Genomic DNA, 18,076 nt, shown 5'->3' on the forward strand with positions numbered 1-18,076 from the left:
GCATCCATCCACCCTGTTATCTACATTAGGTATTTCTCCTAATGCTATCTCTCCCCTAGCTCCCACTCCCTGACAGTCCCCGGTGTATGATATTCCCCTTCCTGTGTCCATGTGTTCTCATTGTTCAACACCCACTTATGAGTGAGAACATGCAGTGTATGGTTGTCTGTTCTTGTGTCAGTTAGCTGAGAATGATGGTTTCCAGATTCATCTATGTCCTGCAAAGGACATGAACTCATCCTTTTTTATGGCTGCATACTATTCCATGGTGTATATGAACCACATTTTCTTTATCCAGTCTGTCATTGATGGGCATTTGGGTTGGTTCCAAGTCTTTGCTATTGGGAACAGTGCTGCAATAAACAGATATGTGCATGTGTCTTAATAACAGAATTATTTATGATTCTTTGGGTATATGCCCAGTAATGAGATTGCTGGGTCAAATGTTATTTCTAGTTCGAAATCCTTGAGGAATCGCCACACTGTCTTCCACAATGGTTGAACTAATTTATACTCCCACCAACAGTGTAAAAGCATTCCTATTTCTTCACATCCTCTCCAACATCTGTTGTCTCCTGATTTTTTAATGATTGACATTCTAACAGGCTTGAGATGGTATCTTGTTGTGGTTTTACTTTGCTTTTCTCTAATGACCTGTTATGATGAGCTTTTTTTCACATGTTTGTTGGCTGCATAAATGTCTTCTTTTGAGAAGTGTCTGTTCATATCCTTCGCCTACTTTTTGATGGGGTTGTTTTTTTCCAGTAAATTTGTTTAAGTTCTTTGTAGATTCTGGATATTAGCCTTTTGTCAGATGGGTGTAGTCTGCAAAAGTTTTCTCCCATTCTGTAGGTTGCCTGATAACTCTGATGATAGTTTTTTTTGCTGTGAAGAAGCTCTTTAGTTTAATTAAATCTCATTTGTCTATTTTGGCATCTGTTTTTTGGTTGGTAGGCTATTAATTGCTGCCTCAATTTCAGACCTTGTTATTGGTCTATTCAGGGATTCGACTTCTTTCTAGTTTAGTCTTGGGAGGGTGAAAGTGTCCCGGAATTTATCCTTTTCTCCTGATTTTCTGTTTTATTTGTGTAGAGGTATTTATAATATTCTCTGATGGCAGTTTGTATTTCTATGGGACTGGTGGTGATATTGCCTTTATCATTTTTATTGTATCTATTTGATACTTTTTTCTTCTTTATTAGTCTGGCTAGCAGTCTATTTTGTTGATCTTTTCAAAATCCAGCTCCTGGATTCATTGATTTTTTTGAAGAATTTTTTGTGTCTTTGTCTCCTTCAGTTCTGTTCTGATCTTAGTTATTTCTAGTCTTCTGCTGGCTTTTGAATTTGTTTGTTCTTGCTTCTCTAGTTCTTTTAATTTTGATGTTAGGATGTCAATTTTAGATCTTTCCTGTTTCTCTTTTGGGCATTTAGTGCTATAAATTTCCCTCTACATACTGCTTTAAATGTGTCCCAGAGATTCTGGTATGTTCTGTCTTCATTCTCTTTGGTTTCAAAGAACATCTTTATTTCTGCTGAAGTGAATGTTTCTTGCTGTCTTCTGTTCCTAGGTGGGATGGCAGAACTGATTGAGCCACATTACCAGTCTGGGTGGTGTTAGCTGTTCCACAGAGTGCAAGATCTGCATAATATCTTAAGCACTGATCTTAGGTTTTAACATAGTGATGTTATCCCTAGCAGCAATTTGGAGAAGTTTAGACTCTTGGAGCCAGAGGCTGCAGACTCCTAAACTGTAATTTCTAATCTTGCAGTCAGTTTGTTAGTCCTGTAAAGGTGGATTGGTCCCCAGGCAATAAGGGAATCTTTTCAGTAAAGGGCTATTATCGATTTTGTTTTAGAGTCAAACCATGAACTCAATTCCTTCTTAAAATTAGTTCAGCCTATGCCCAGGAGTGAACAGCTTAATGGTTAGAAGCAAGATGGAGTCAGTTAGGTCTGATTTCTTTCACTGTTATAATTTCCTCAGTTATAATTTTGCAAAGATGTTTTCATTCTCACCACAGAAATAACTATGTGAATATGTTAAAACATCATGTTGTATATGGTAAATACATACTATTTTATCTGTAAATTTAAACAATAAAAACATAATAATTTAAGAATATGAGGACAGCGAGATCCTAAGAAAACACGCCTGTGAACTGATTTTTCCTCAAGAACAATCTAGTTTGAAACCTTTGATTTTAGCTGAATTTCTGTCTTTTATGGAAAAGGAGACTGAAGTCCAGTTTCTTAAACTAGAGAGCAGCCAGCAAAGCTCAGTTTAACCCAAAGATTAGGATAACCCAGTTATCCTGAACCTTAACCTAGTGCCATGTGCACACTCATTACCTTTCTTCATGCTGCTTTTAGTATATTCATGCATTTATCAGCAGATTCTTTTGCAGAATTATTAGATTGTCAGTGCTTTTAAGTAATACAGGCATGAGTTCAGATAGTCTAGCTTTAAAAATAATTGACATGTTACCTTTGTGTGATATAGTTATTGCAAGCACAAGCTTTGGAATTTGGCTATGTTTCAGTACCAACTTCATTGCTTAAATTTGTGTGACAATGGGAAAATGAGTCACTTAACCTCTATGAACCTCAGGGTGTTCATTTGTAATACAGGAAAACTAGAGCATTCTTTCAGATTGTTATTGTTACATATAAATGAGATGATGACCAAAGATATTTAGTTTAATATGGGAGGAATACTAAATACTCTGTAAATATTGCTTATTATGGTTATGTTATAGAAACTGTCAATATAGAATTGTTGTTTTAAGAATTAGTTACCTGTACATTAATTGCTTAATGTATATAATCTCTACTTACTTCAAATTTTAGAAATAGATTCATTCACCCATGCAATCATTTTACAAATATTTATTTAGCATCTCATGTGTCCAGGCATTTTTTCAGGCACTGGGCTTATCATGTAACAAGATACGCAAATTCCATGCCATCATGAGGCATATGCAATTTAGTGGAAAAAACAGAAATGATTTGGGAAGTTCATTACATGTCAAGGGTGTAAGAATTATATAGCCTCTTAGGGAGGAACAACTTGGAATATTCAAGGGTTTAAAAGAATCCCAGGGATTCTGTAGCTGAGGATGAAAGGGATGAAACCATCAAAGGTGTAGTCAAAGAGGGAATCAGAGGCTAGATTATGTAGAGGTAGTAGACAAAACAACATATTTCTACAGGCAACAAAGAGTCAAACTCTGTTTAATATGTTTAGAGAGATTTATTCTGAGCCAAAGATGAGTGACCATGGCCCATGACACAGGCCTCAGGAGGTCCTGAAAACATGTGCCCAAGGTGGTTGAGGTATAGCTTGGTTTTATATATTTTTAGGGAGTCATAAGTCATCAATCAAATACATTTAAGAAATACATTGGTTTGGTTTAGAAATGAGGGACAACTCAAAGTGGGGTTGGGGGAGTATTCCAGGCTAAATTTATAACCAGGTTGACAATTGGTTATCTGAAGACCTGTGATCGATTTCCATTAATTTATAGGTAAATTTAAACATTTTCTTGTTGACAATTGGTTATCTAAAGACATGTGATCAATGGAAAGGAATGGTCAGGTTAAGATATAGGATTGTGGAGACCAAGTTTTGTTGTTCAGAGGAAGCTCTCAGATAGCAGACATCAGAGAGAGAGCAGGTTGTAAAATGTTTCTTATCAGAACTAAAAGGGCACCTGGCTCTTAGTTGATTATCTCCTGGATCTGGAAAAAGAAAGGAAGGAAAACAAAGGGCAAAGGGGATTCACTATAGGATGTGGATTTTTCCCACAAGAGACTTTGCAGGACAATTTCAAAGTATGGCAAGAAAATATATATTGGAGTTAAATATTTTTTCCTTGCCTCATAATGTTATAACAGAGTCAGACTGAAAAATAAGTCATGATATATAGGATCAAATAAAACCCATCTGATGAGAATTTGTGGTTTCTAGGGCATGACTCCCCTAGATCCCATAGGTAGGAATTTGGGCAAGATAAAAAATCAGAGCTTAGTTCTCACTACATTTTTCAAAATGTGATAAGGAGATTATTAGAGGATTTTGACTAGAAAAATGCCTTGATCTGAGTTATACTTTAAAAGATCTTCTCTCTGACATCTGAGAGATAGACTGTAGAGGGCATGATGAGAAAAGCTAGCAGGACCATTAGGTACTTTTAGCAGTAGTTGATACAAGAGATGATGGAAGCCTGTAATATTAGCAGAAACAATGAGACATGGTATAATTCAGTGTGCATTTTGAAGGCAAAGCCATTAGGACTTGCTAATGGATTGGAAGAATACAATGAAAGCAATAAATCAAAGATTTATCTGGCAAATGGTAAGGACACTGATTCATTTGAAAATAATTGGGGAGCTAGAAGGGAAAATCAAGAGTCCTGCCCTGACCATGGTGACTTGAAGTGCTTTTTTTGGCATCTAAGGGAAACGTGAGGGAAATTGAGTGGGCATACTTCACTGGAGGAATGAGGCTGGACAGCATGTAGGACTGGATGAAATCACCTGGGGAGTGAAGACAGAGGGAGTAGACTAAATGTGCTGACTGAGCCCTGGCACAGTCAAAATAGTGAAGTTCAGAACAGAAGGTTAAGAAAGATTCCATTTGTTTTTCACTTGAGCAAAATGAAACATTGTATGTTGCTTAATTTTTTGCCTCTCCTTACTTTAGCAATTATTTCATACTAATTTTCTAATTGTGTAGTTTGATTTTTTTGGTCACTATTTACCTCTGACCCTGTACATTGTGAAACAGGAATTCGGTGAAATCTGTTTTGAGCCAAATCTTCTCCAATGTACATGGAATTTAGAGGTGAAAGCAGAAAGAGCAGTCATCATCCTCTGGCCACCCTATTTTATTCCTAGAAGCTATTGAGTAGAAATCAAGGTAGTTACCTTACAATTATTATGAAAACGATACAAAATGAAGTCTACTTAGGAGGATAATTTGAATCATAGACCTTATATGACATCTTTTAGTGAAATTAAGATTTCCCATGAGAAGGCAAATGTATTCAGTAACAGAGTGAAAATAAATACTAATATTAATAGCTGGCTCCAATGGAAACATTCTCTCTTTGGGAAAATACCCAGATAAGTTACATGGAGGGGAATATGAGTCCATGAGAAGAGGGTTAAAGGAAGTCCAGGAAACAGAAGAAATACCAAAGCTCTTTCATATTAGAAATTCACAGACACATAGAGCAGAAAGTTAAAAGAAAAAGCGAGTTACTGGGCAACATTGTGAAATTGCCCAAGAAGTTTAGAAACAGCTAAGTCTAATGATTATTGTTAAGTTGTTATTACTGTAGCGATTTAAACTTTTAAATTTAAACTCCAAATTTTTATCAAAGTATGCTCCACACACAATGTGTCCTATAAGTGCTATTGTATATTTACATCTGCGTGTCTGAGTGTGTTCAGGATTTTTTTTTTTTTAATGTGCAAAACAAGGTAAAGTGCCGAGGTTAATGCCAGGATAGACAATAGCAAATTCAAAACATAGCGTGGAGAATGAAGACATCCTTTCATAATAAAAACTCACAATAAATTAGGTATAATAATAAACATATCTCAACATAATAAAGGCTTTAACCTACAGCTAACATTCTGAATGGGGAAGATCTGAAGCTTTTTCTCTAACATCTAGAACAAGACAAGGATGCCAAATTCTCTTATTGTTATTCACATAGTTCTGGAAGATCCAACCAGAGCAATTTAGAAAATAATAAAGAAAGGACATCCAAATTGAAAAAGAGGAAGTCAAATTATCCCCATGTAGACATTATCTTACATATGAAAAACCCTAATAGCTCCACCAGAAAAACCCTTCTGAACCTGTAAACAAGTTCAGTAAAATTGTGGAATACAAAATCAACATACAAAAATCAGTAGTGTTTCTATACACCAACAATAAATTAGTAGAAACAGATATCGAGACAGCAATTCAGTTTATGATAGTAACTAATAAGTAAAACATGTTGGGATAAATTTAACCAAGGAAATGAAAGATCTCTATAAGGAAAACTATAAAATATTGGTCAAAGAAACTGAAGAGAATGAAAAAAATAAAAAGACATCTCATATTTATGGACTGAAATAATTAATACTGTGAAAATTACCATACTAACAGCAATCTATAGATTTAATATAATCTCTATTAAAATAACAATTACATTCTTCATAGAAATAGAAAAAAAACCTAAAATTTATATGGAAACAAAGACCCCAAATAGACAAAGCAGTTCTGAGCAGAAAGAAGGAAGCTAGAGGCATCACATTACTTGATTTCATAATATGCTAAAAGCTATAGTAACCAGAACAGCATGGAACCGGCAAGAAAATAGACATATAGAAAGATGGAATGGAGTAGAGAACCCAGAAATAAATCCATGCATTTATAGCCAACCGATTTTTGACAAAGGCACCAAGAACATTCATTGGGGAAGGGACAGTCTCTTTAATAAATGGTGCCAGGAAAACTGTGTATATATGTGTAGAAAAATAAATCCAGACCCCTATCTCTCACCATACACAAAAATCAGCTCAAAATGGATTAAAGACTTAAGTGTAAGCCCCAAAGCTATTAAACTACTAGAAAAAAAAAATGGGAAATATTTTGAGCCATTTGTCTGGGCAGAGATTTTATGGAGAAGACCTGAGACACACAGGGAACAAAAGCAAAAACTGACAAATGAGCCAAAAGGCATGTTGGTGAGGACGTAACTGGCTAGAAATTGTGCATTGGCAGTTTAAATCATTCTTAATTAAGATCTTAAGGACAAAAGTATAATATATTAATATTATTATTATTACCATCATCATTGTGCTGTCTTGACCCAGTTTTGAGGCCCTGTCTAGAGGTTGGTCAGTTCCTCTTCTTGAACAACTGATCAAGTTTACACCCTTGAAGACTTCCCTATTGAACTTTCACACTCCAGGGCAGATATACACCTGCCCTAATCACTCTAGGACCAAGTATAAGGCAACTGGGGACAAATCCTCTGCCCAAGAGTCCACAAAATATATTCTAACTAGCCAATCCACAGGAAGTCTTGGGAACCTGACTTAACCCCAACCCACTTGCCATACGTTAGCCACCCTGTACAGCTGCAATTTGCTGTTACCCTATCTTCCAGTGCAGCCTCCTGTGTGGTCCTATCTGGTAGCCATCCCTACTTAGGAACTTTACATGACAAAGTGTTCTGCCTTTCATCTATTTGAGTGTCACTGTGTTGCGTTGCACCATCAAAAGTATTTTTAAATCTTAAAAAACACAAAAACACCAGCTTGATATCTGAAATTCATTTATATATGTGAATATATCTTACTATATGGAAGGCATTGATACAGTGACCCTATATAGCACTACTTTTATCTGGTTGCAAAAGAATCATGCCAAGGGTATTGTTAGAAGTGCAGATTTTTATGCTCCTTCCTTGACCAACTGAATCAGAATCTGCAGAGGGTATGAAGTGGGAAAGTTTGTTAAATTTTTCAGGTGATTCAAATGCACACACTGATCTGGAAGATATACAAAACCTACTGTCTCACCCTCAAAACTTTAATTCTAGATTGAAATGCTAGGTCTGTTGCTTACTACTCCATTTCATGGAGCAAGTTACTTAACCTGCTTTAAGATTCAATGTCCATGTTTATAAAATGAGAATAATAACTTGCTGGATTAGTAGGATAATTAAATAAGAAATTGTCTAAAATTATTCAGCATAATTCTCAGTGCTTGGAAAACAGTACCTATTATTATCATTATTTAGAGAAAAAAAGCTATGTACTAGAAAAATAAATGTTTTTTCTTTTAAAAACAAAGATTTTGTAGGAAATGTTCATTCATTCCGTAAGTAAGTGTTTGCTAAAGATCAACCTACATGCATTATTTTGGTTGCCTTGCTGGCAGTTTGGATCATCTCCTGCCTCGTGGCATGCTTTTCAGTGCTTGTGTAGGAATTGCTGGTTTTGATACATCTGCAAATCTTTGTTTTCACATGCTTTCACAGTTTTTCTCTTCTTTGAAGTTTGAAGTATTTTCATCATTAACAAAGCACATCAGACAATCAAGGAATGCCAATTCTCAAAAGATGAAGTAATTACTAAGCAACTTTTGGATAAAATTTCTCCACTTGGAAGCCGGTAGAGCAATTAGTAATGTAGATGTTTCCAAATATGTACATATTGAAATGATCTAGCATTTGGGCTCACATGCATGACTCTAAATTTTCTATACTCTTTTATTAAGTATAAATATCCCAAAGGAATAATTATATTTTCTACTATATTTGTTTTTAATGGTCACATCCATCTTGTCTTGTGCATGACGTTACCCACGTTGTTCTAAAACCACAATTACTGCCAGCAGTCCCCTGTTTCCATTTACCTATTGCCAAAAGAAAATGAAAGAAAAGATGTAAATTTAAGATGTTGATGGAAACTACTTTTCTTGCTTTCCTCACTACTCAATTGCTGGATGATGTGGAGCAAGTTATTAGTTTCTGAGTCCATTTGTTGATTTATAGAATTAGAAATGGCAATACTTGCCACAACATAGAAATGTCTTGACAATTATGTCAAATAAATTGATATGTTTAAAAACTATTCTAAACTTTCAAACAATACATCTTCATTACTATTTTATTTTAAATGCATGCTGCTAGTGTAAGACTCAGAGCGTTTGGCTTTCTTACATTTTTCATCCCTTCCATGTAGATACAAGCTAATCCAGTGTTCTTTTTCTCACTGACCTTCTGGCCCTAGCCTCACACCACCAGGGACCTTATAGGTCACTGTCATTCCTTTGCACCATAGGAATAGAAATTACCAATGGGAAAGTGGAGACTGTGCCCTCCAACTCCAGCTCCTTCTCTGGAAAGCATAATGATGAGCTGGGTTCTTTGAACCAGCAGTCAAAAGTACTGAGAAGTTGGCAGGAGCTATTTTCTGCCACTGTTGCATCTGGATTTTTCCCAAGCCCAGTGGTGGTAGTTCAACCTCCAACATTGAATCAAGGCATCTACATTCTAATTTCAGCCCCTCCTGCATAGAACATTTTATTTATGTTTCTTTGGTAAGAAAAAATTCTATTTTGAAAGTCTCTTCTTCTAAAGAAGCTTATAGTTCACAAAAACTCTTAGGATAGAAATACTCAAACCTAAGTGAAATGCTGTTACAACTGCATTTCTCTTCAGGCAAGTCATCTTACGTATTTGCCTTTATTACTAAAATTATAAAAACATGGAGGTGGGAAGTAAGAAGGCATCATTACATCACTCTCTGTTAAAATGGCAAATATATTTCTGTTCAATGAAATGATCATAAATGGGCACTATATCCATTCAAATACAAACATTTGTGGAGCCCCTTCTTTGGTGATAGGAATTTGAAAATGATTAAAATGTGGCTCCTGTTCTCTATCGGATAAGAATCAAGGTAATGTCAGCTCACGTCAGATCATTTTTCCTGACCAGATGTACCATTTGTTAAAGTCTTATACGTTCACCCAGGAGTGTGGCTGGAAGGTAGCTGCTGCCTGTTGTTGGCTGGCTCCTAAACACTGAGCAGGCCCATAATAAACCATGCTTAGGTTTTTTTTGCTTCTCCTTCAGTTGATCATTTAGGACTCCTCCATATGGCCATAGGTTTAATCTGAGAGAGGGCAGTAGTGAAATGTAGTGGGTAACATTGAGGTTTGAGCTACCTATTTATGCAGCTTTTTCTGCTTAGGCTTCATCTCATATATACCATTTGCATCTTATATGGATCACTTGTTGACCTGCACAACTTTCTGATTTGATGAGTTCAACAGAAACCAACTCAAGGTAAGCAATTCAGAATGCATAGCTACCTGGTTTGTGTATGTTGAGTGCTAAGTTTAATAGAGAGGGAAGGGAGTAGGCCACTACTGAATGGGCATCACATGTTCAGATATACCCATCAGATGTTTCAGAGTTCCCGTTTTCCCAGTGAGAGCCCTGATTTGCCTTTTTGTAACTTGAAAATTCTATTAAATATTAAGTTTGGGCTGGGCACGGTGACTCACGCCTGTAATCCCAGCACTTTGGGAGGCCAAGGCAGGGGATCAGGAGGTCAGGAGTTCAAGACCAGCATGGCCAAGATGGTGAAACCCCATCTCTACTAAAAGTACAAAAATTAGCCCGGCATGGTGGCAGTTACCTGTAATCCCAGCTACTTGGGCGGCCGAGGCAGAGAATTGCTTGAACTTGGGAGGGGGAGGTTGCAGTGTTGCCACCGCACTCCAGCCTAGGCAACAGCGAGACTCAGGTTTCAAAAAAAAAAAAAATACTAGGTTTGGTCTTCACATTTTTATTTCTCTGACTATAGGAGACAAAGCCTCTTTTATGCTACCAAAAGGGCCCTCTGTTCATCAAACTTCACTTTTAATTTTTTATTAGCTTCACTCTGCTTTTCATTATCCCTATGTAGGACATCAATGTGATTTAATAATAGCTGATTCTATTATCTTATATGCATTGCCCCCCATACCTTTACATTTATTTTACTTTATATTATTAATGATTTTTTTTTTTTTTGAGATAGGGTCTCACTCTGTCACTCAGGCTGTAGTATAGTGGCGAAATCACTGCTCACTGCAGCCTTGACCTGCTAGGCTCAGGTGATCCTCACACCTCAACCTCCCAAGTAACTGTGACCACAGGCTGATAATGCCCATGAATAATAAAAGGAAGAAAAAGTAGAATTGGGTTGATGTCTTCATTTAAGACACAGATCTGATCTAACCTCTGTAATAGGAAAGGAGGAAGAAAGCAGGATTGTGGAGAAAGAGCTTCAGATTACAGTGCAGATCTGATGAATCTCCAACACACCCAAGTAGAGTTTAAGAATAAAGATTAGCCGTTAGAGAAGTTCCATGGCCAAACACAGCTAGGTCCTATGGCCAGCTATGATCATTGACTGGGGGCTGCCTGGGAATAGCCTGGCTTCAGCTAGAAAGCTGAGACTGATCCAAAAGGAGCTGATAGCTGGAAACTATCAGTTAACTGCTCTTGTTGCAACAAAATGGCAAATTCTTGCTTGAAAAGAGATCTGAGTGGTGTCCTTCCATGGCTGCCACAATATATTTAAGATTGTTTTATGTGCTGTGGGATGGATCTTGCAATCCGTAATTGTTTATGTCGTGCTGACACACGACAATTGAGTCAAATGAATTCATTCCTTTTGTCTGCATATTAAATTGCTGAGTAACAGTTTTCAACTATAATTGCTGATTTATGTATTTCTATGCAAAATTTATTTTTTTGCTTTACATTGTTTAATGCAACTTCTTTTGTGCACGTATGTAACGATTTTTAAAGTTCCTGGTTCTCTTTCATAAGAGTCTTGCCTTTAAATCATTCTAGTATTTATAAAGCCACAATTTACTTTTTAAGTTAGTATCTATATATATTTTTCACTGTTTATTTCCAACTCTCTGTTCTTGTATTAGTTTGTCTTTTGTAAATAAAATACAATAAGATTTTGTTCTGCTTTATCTTCAATCCAGTCTAATAACTTTCATCCCTTGACTGTATTATTTAGTCAATTTCTATGTAATATTATTTACTGATACAGTTGAGTTTAGATAAATCACTATGCCATTTGCTTTCTAATAACCTCATACATTCCTTTTCCTTTCATTTTTCCTTGCTTGGATCCTTTTTATTAATCAAGTTATTGGTTTTATTAATCTTTTAATTAATGATTTATTATTTCTATTGCTTCTATTAGATTTTTGTACAATATATAATATACACTGTATTATTCATTTAGTGATCACCATAGGTATTATAATGTACAATTGTTACTTACTGGATTCAACCTTAAACTAGTGTTTTTACCACTTCTTGCACATTTAAGGACCTTAAGAAGTTCAACTCCATGTGCTTACTCTTCAATTGACCTTTTGTGTAATTCTTGTTTACATATTTTCTTTCTGCATATCTTACACACCTGGGTACTATTATTATTAGTGGCATTTGAAAGAGCCAACATATTTTTAAATCTGCTTATATTTACCCTTTTTGGCACTCTTCATTCCTTTCTACAGTTCTCTACTTCTATGTGGAATCATTTCCCTTCCATATAAAGACTTTAGTGTTTCTCATCATGCATATGTTCGGGCAAATAATTCTGTAGCCTTTTTTAATCTAAAAACTTCTCTATTTTCCCTCTAAAAGGCAAAACAAAGGCAGTAATTTCTTAACTTCACCAAAAAAAGCTTTTTTTTTTTTTTGAGACAGAGTCTCACTCCGTCACCAGGTGCCAGGCTCAAGTGCAGTGGCACGACCTCGGCTCACTGCAACCTCCGCCTCCCGAGTTCAGCAATTCTCCTGCCTCAGTCTCCCGAGTACCTGGGACTGCAGGCGCATGCCACCATGCCCAGCTAATTTTTTTGTATTTTTAGTAGAGACAGGGTTTCACCATGTTGGCCAGAATGGTCTTGATCTCTTGACCTCGTGATCCGCCTGCCTCTGCCTCCCAAAGAAAAAAAAGCTTTTAAAGAATTAAATGGAGTCATTGTCTAGCACATGGTTCACCTATGAACATTATCGAGTTACAATAATAAAAGTATGAGAGTAAATGTCCAAGAACCTTGATAAAAGATGAGGTTTTCATGGTGTTTTATTAAAAGACTACAACAAATAGAAAAGTGCTGCCCTGTTATAGAAATCATTGTCTGAAGGTTGTCCAAAATAAGGAACCCCCCAAAATATGTGCACTCGGCTGAATTAATGAGAATCAAATGGCAAAAAAACAGACAAAAAGAGGAAGAAAAGTTGAATAAGCACACAGTTTAATGTCCAGATGGCAGATCAATTTCCTGAGGCCTTAAGGACTAAAAAAAAAAAAAAAAAAAAAAAAAAAATACCATGATTAATCTTATTGTATGTGCCGGACAGTCTATTAGGCAATTTAATATGCTACAATTTAATCATTTATGGTCAACTATTTATTTTGAATGGCATATATTTGTTTTTTAAAATGGGATTCATTTTTTAGAACAGATTGAGATTTAAAGAAAACTTCAGATGCACTTTCCATATCTGCACCCAGCCCAATGGGCTTTTACTGAAAAACAGCAGTTTCCTCTCTCAAATTCTCTTCAAATCGCTCTCTGCAGAGGCAGCAAATACGTAACAATCTTAGCTGTTTTTTCTACTACCTTATTATTTTCAAATTCATGCCTATATATTGTGTTTTGATTTTCTATTTTTAAATATTATTTATTGTCTATCTAGAATAGAATATATGGCTACAGCTATATTATCATTCCCTTTTAGAAAATAAATATTTAGCTCTAATATACTTTCCCTGGCAGCATTTGCCAAATATACACATTTTTAAAAAATCCACATTCAGTTTTACTTTTATTATTGTAACTCGATAATGTTCATAGGTGAACCATGTGCTAGACAATGACTCCATTTAATTCTTTAAAAGCTTTTTTTTCTTTGGGAGGCAGAGGCAGGCGGATCACGAGGTCAAGAGATCGAGACCATTCTGGCCAACATGGTGAAACCCTGTCTCTACTAAAAATACAAAAAAATTAGCTGGGCATGGTGGCACGCGCCTGCAGTCCCAGCTACTCGGGAGACTGAGGCAGGAGAATTGCAGAACCCGGGAGGCGGAGGTTGCAGTGAGCCGAGGTCGCGCCACTGCACTTGAGCCTGGCGCCTGGTGACGGAGTGAGACTCTGTCTCAAAAAAAAAAAAAAAAGCTTTTTGTTGTGATGTTTCCGTTGCTCAATAACATTCTCTGCCTTTACTGTCCTTCAGTCATTCATGTGACCTCATTCTTGTTGGACACTGGACAAGAGCTTGTGACCCACCATGTGTGGGTACCCAGAAAGGCTGTCATACTGGCCCTTTGCCCTTGCCGATGGAGGGCAGTCACCCCACACATTGAGGCAAGGGGCCAACTGAGTTTCTAACGTACTGCCATTTGTGGATGGCAGAACTAAAGGAGCACTGTAACACTTCCTCTGGGGCTTCGGGGTTGTGTCACCCTCACCTGGGCATCAATGTGTTCCCTTCAAAGTGACATGCCTGGCTGTGGGCCCTGAACAAAGCTTGCTTGGGTGTCAGTCCAGAGTGGCTGGCCAGATCCCACACTCACTCATGTGCTCCTTTCTGTAAAAGGCTGAGCACAGTGGGCTGAGTAGACTGAGCAACCCTGCTGCGAATCTGGTGAAGGGGCTGAGAAAAATCCTATATCATTGGGGCTTGGACTTTCTTGCTCCATGGAACTTTTGCTCCACCATATGAACAACACTGCTGGCCTTGTGGATGACAGACATTCTAGAGAGGAGCCCCAGCCATCCTAGTAGTCCCAGTGGAGATCCTTAATATGGAATTAAAGTCAGCTCCACCCAAGCCTTCCTGACCAGAAGACATGACCAGGTGACCCATATAATTGTAGGGGAGAAACTGTCTGGGAAGAAATATGTTGTCAATTCCTTCCTGAATAATTATGATAATTATTATTTTAAGCTTTTCAAACTCTTTCATATATATTATCTTCACTGACCTTCTTAATACTTTAGTAAAGTGTTTAGCCAGGTATAATTGTCCTCCTTGAGATACAGAAAGATTATGTGATCTGCTCAAGGTGACCCAGCTAAATGGAAAGACAGCTTGTGTGCTACAAGAGCCCATCCAATTTTGTTTTTTTCAATTTAGGGGACTTGCGTTAGTAATCTTATAAATTAGTGTTTGTTCCTATGCAAGTGAGTTCATCACTTGGATCCTCAGTTTAGTAACTTTAGGGGGAAAAATCCCTGCATAATCTTATAATGTTTTTATGAGACTCAAATGAGGAAAGGTTTTGTGAAATGATTTGCGCCAATTCTAAAACACTCCACACGGTGAATCGGGCTGGCTTCCTAACTTTTAGGCTAGTGTTGCACGGTGGTTAATTAAGAAGTGAAAGCTTCTTGAAATCGATAAAGTAGCACATTATATTTCCTGGTCTTTCTATCACTTCAAATATTTGGTCAGAGCTCTATCAAAATGTCACAATAAGAGCAGTAGTAGCCCAAGAATCACGTTATTTCAGTCTACCAGAACCACACAGTGGGGAAATGAAGAAAAACCCTAGAGATGAATTAAGCAGCACCATTAAAAATGATCAGTGACTTCAGTCATCTCCTGTCCATTGACTCTTTTTGAATATGAGCCATGATTTTTCAACAAAGAAGGAAGTGATTTTGAGTGATTTATGTATGTCAGATATCCTGCAAATGCATTGCATGCATAGCCTCTTTCTTTACATCTTGCAGTAACCTCTTGAAATGTTATAAAATTCCCATTTTAACATGAAGACATTGAAGCCCAGATATGTTAAACAGGGGTCTCCTAAAATTTCATTACTATGTCAGGGAGCCGGGAACTAAAGTCTGGTCTGTGCCCTAATTATGATTTGAAAAACAAGACACAACAGCTTTAAAATATCACTAGGTTTCCTGATATTAGTCAATCTGTTGTTTTGGTTGCAAAATCATTTCATTGTTAATAATCATAGTTATGTTGCCCTTTGCCAAACAAGCATTCTTGCTGAGTTTTAACTGCAATGGCTAGCTCCTAAGTGAAATAAGGAATGGAAATTTTAGTACAGTTAGTAAGACAACCTCATGTTGATTTGTAGCATCAGCTCTGTGATTCCAAAAATAGAGCTCATTGAAGCAATACAGACTTTAGCTGACACAACAGCAAGCAAAAGTCATTCTAGTCCAAGGCTTCTAGTTGGACTGTGCATGTGCAAGAACTGCTTATGAATCTTCTTTTTCCCTTACCAAGTGGGAGCCACTATTGCCCACTTCGGCACAGACAGTGCCTTTGATTTAAAATGCCTGTAGACTGCTTAGGCCAAAGAAGGTATTTGGGAAACCGATTTTCTCTCTCAAAAAGCCAAATATCTCCTAGAGGGAAATATCCAGTAGAAATGACATTTGCAATATCTGCAGGGTGATCGCTGTTGATGGAATTTTCTATCTGAAAGAGTTGTATATGCTAAAGAGATTTAATGCAAGTGATGGATTTGTTTAGCTGTTTTCTCTAAAAGTGCTTATCTTTGAGTTTGTGTTCTAAAGAAATAATCGAAAAGGCAAGTGAATGCACCAGACTTCAGAGGTGTCAGACTGATTTGTAGAGGAAGTAAACTGAAGTATTTAACTTTAGAGACAAGGCAACTCAAAAGAAGAATAGTAATAGTTTTTCTCTCTCCTTTGATTTATTTTTTCCCTACTCTTCCTTCCTCCCTCCCTCCCTCTACCTTCCCCTTGAACATGGATTCAAATGATGATTATAAACAGCAATAAATATTAATATTTTATGTCCAGTTAACTCACTGGTAAGGTACCTCACTCCCTCTAACTTCCCCTTGAACATGGGTTCAAACAGTGATTAGAAACAGCAAAAACTACTAATATTTTATGCCCAGTTACCTCACTGGTGTTTTATTGCTGAAAATAACAATGAGTCATGCTAGATTTCAGTGAAGTAAATATCTTGTCCAGTGGAAGGGAGATTTGGTTTTTTTTACCCATTGAGTGGGTGGTGTTTTCCCTAACATCTGCAAAGGCACTTCCACTCTCAAACTACCATAACAAATCAGAATAAAAGACCTACAAAATTTCCAATCTCAACAACTTCCAGTTTTCGGTAAAGGCATGAGATGGGATAATGGGACTTCTATATAAAATTCTATTTTTAAGTTTTTAAGTGCTTCAAAGGAAGATCCATCTCTGGGGAATGGGGATGTGATACAGACTACACAGTCCTTGGTGCCACTCTCATTACATAGTCTAACCAAGTGGGAATTCAAAAGTAACTTTCCAGAGTGTCATTATAAGGACATTTATGTCTGACCAGATGAATCAAGATGTCAGATTCTCATGGCCTTTGCATTGATTCAAACAAAAGTTGACCCTTCTGAGATTTTGAAACTTTCAGCTTCTTTTCTACTAAAACCTAGAATTTTGGATTGGAAAGTGATCCAAATAAGTTATGCCTTATTTACGTTACTGCATAAAATATATACAAAAAAACTGCAGTCTCATTTTAAAGTATTTTGTGGCTTATTAAATAAAAGCAATACATTACAATAAGAGCAAGCAATAGACTACTGTTCTATAGAAATTATATTTTTGATCTACCCATATATAAATGCAACAAATAACTTTTGATTGCCTAGTATGTGCTCAACTCTGTGCCTGGCTCTGGGCATATGCAAGAGGCAAATGACCTTCTGCAAATTGAGATGGCTTTTTGGTAGATCCATAGCAGCAACATATAATGCATGTCAAGGGATATGACAAATTGAGTTGGGAATTTAAACTGGAGAAGAAAGCAGAGAAAAGGTCCTTGAAAACATGGCTAAGTAGCCAGGCTGGATAGTGTTCACTTCTGCTGATCTGATTAAATTGGGATGATATCCTGAACTCTCTGACACAGTCAGATTATTTTAGTCTTCTGGGCAGATAATTTGATGAATATGGAATAAAATGTCTGTGCTTACAGCCTACATATATGAAAAATTATAATCTGGGAAAAAAACTTTCAAGTAAATCCTAGCCTGGATTAAAAGATGTTGTATTATAGATGTATAGGTGCTATTATAGGAGGGTTTGCCTATTTCTCTCTAACAATGTATGTCAGTTGTGGCACATAAAAGGCACTGATGCACCTGGTTCTTATAACTGAGTTCATGGAAGATGCTGATAATCAATCATTATATGCTTCCTTCAGAATCTTTCTCAACACTGTGTGCTAAGCAGCCAATGGCTAACTACTAGAATTGGTAATTGATATAAAAGATTTTTGTTATTCTGTCCCTGTATGCCTAAGTAGTAGTGACAAATTATGTTGTGAGATGGTAATTATTTCTCAGGACAAAAGAAATGATAATCTCAATATTTATTGATCGCCTTCTGTGAGTCAGGCAATGTGCCCACTTGACTTTCAGTCCCACCTAGTGAAAAATATGTTACTATCATTCCCTCATAAGAGATTAAATAACT

General features: G+C 36.7%; 1 protein-coding gene across 3 annotated transcripts in view; it reads left to right on the top strand.

Moving 5' to 3' along the window:
- The window catches only part of TMEM196 (transmembrane protein 196), a 399,697-nt gene that overhangs the window by 84,222 nt on the left and 297,399 nt on the right, over positions 1 to 18,076 (top strand). For 2 of the 3 annotated variants that reach the window (XM_064380552.1, XM_064380553.1), the window contains exon 3: positions 9,766 to 9,860. The gene's annotated coding sequence lies outside the window, so the exon portion shown is untranslated. Of the gene's footprint in view, positions 1 to 9,765; positions 9,861 to 14,236; positions 14,460 to 18,076 lie in introns of those variants that run through there. The other variant, XM_064380554.1, reaches the window with a different exon arrangement.

The sequence above is a fragment of the Aotus nancymaae genome, unplaced genomic scaffold (genome assembly GCF_030222135.1).
Source record: "Aotus nancymaae isolate 86718 unplaced genomic scaffold, 86718_ANA_hifiasm-v0.15.2.pri h1tg000025l, whole genome shotgun sequence".
Classification (NCBI taxonomy): Eukaryota; Metazoa; Chordata; class Mammalia; order Primates; family Aotidae; genus Aotus; species Aotus nancymaae.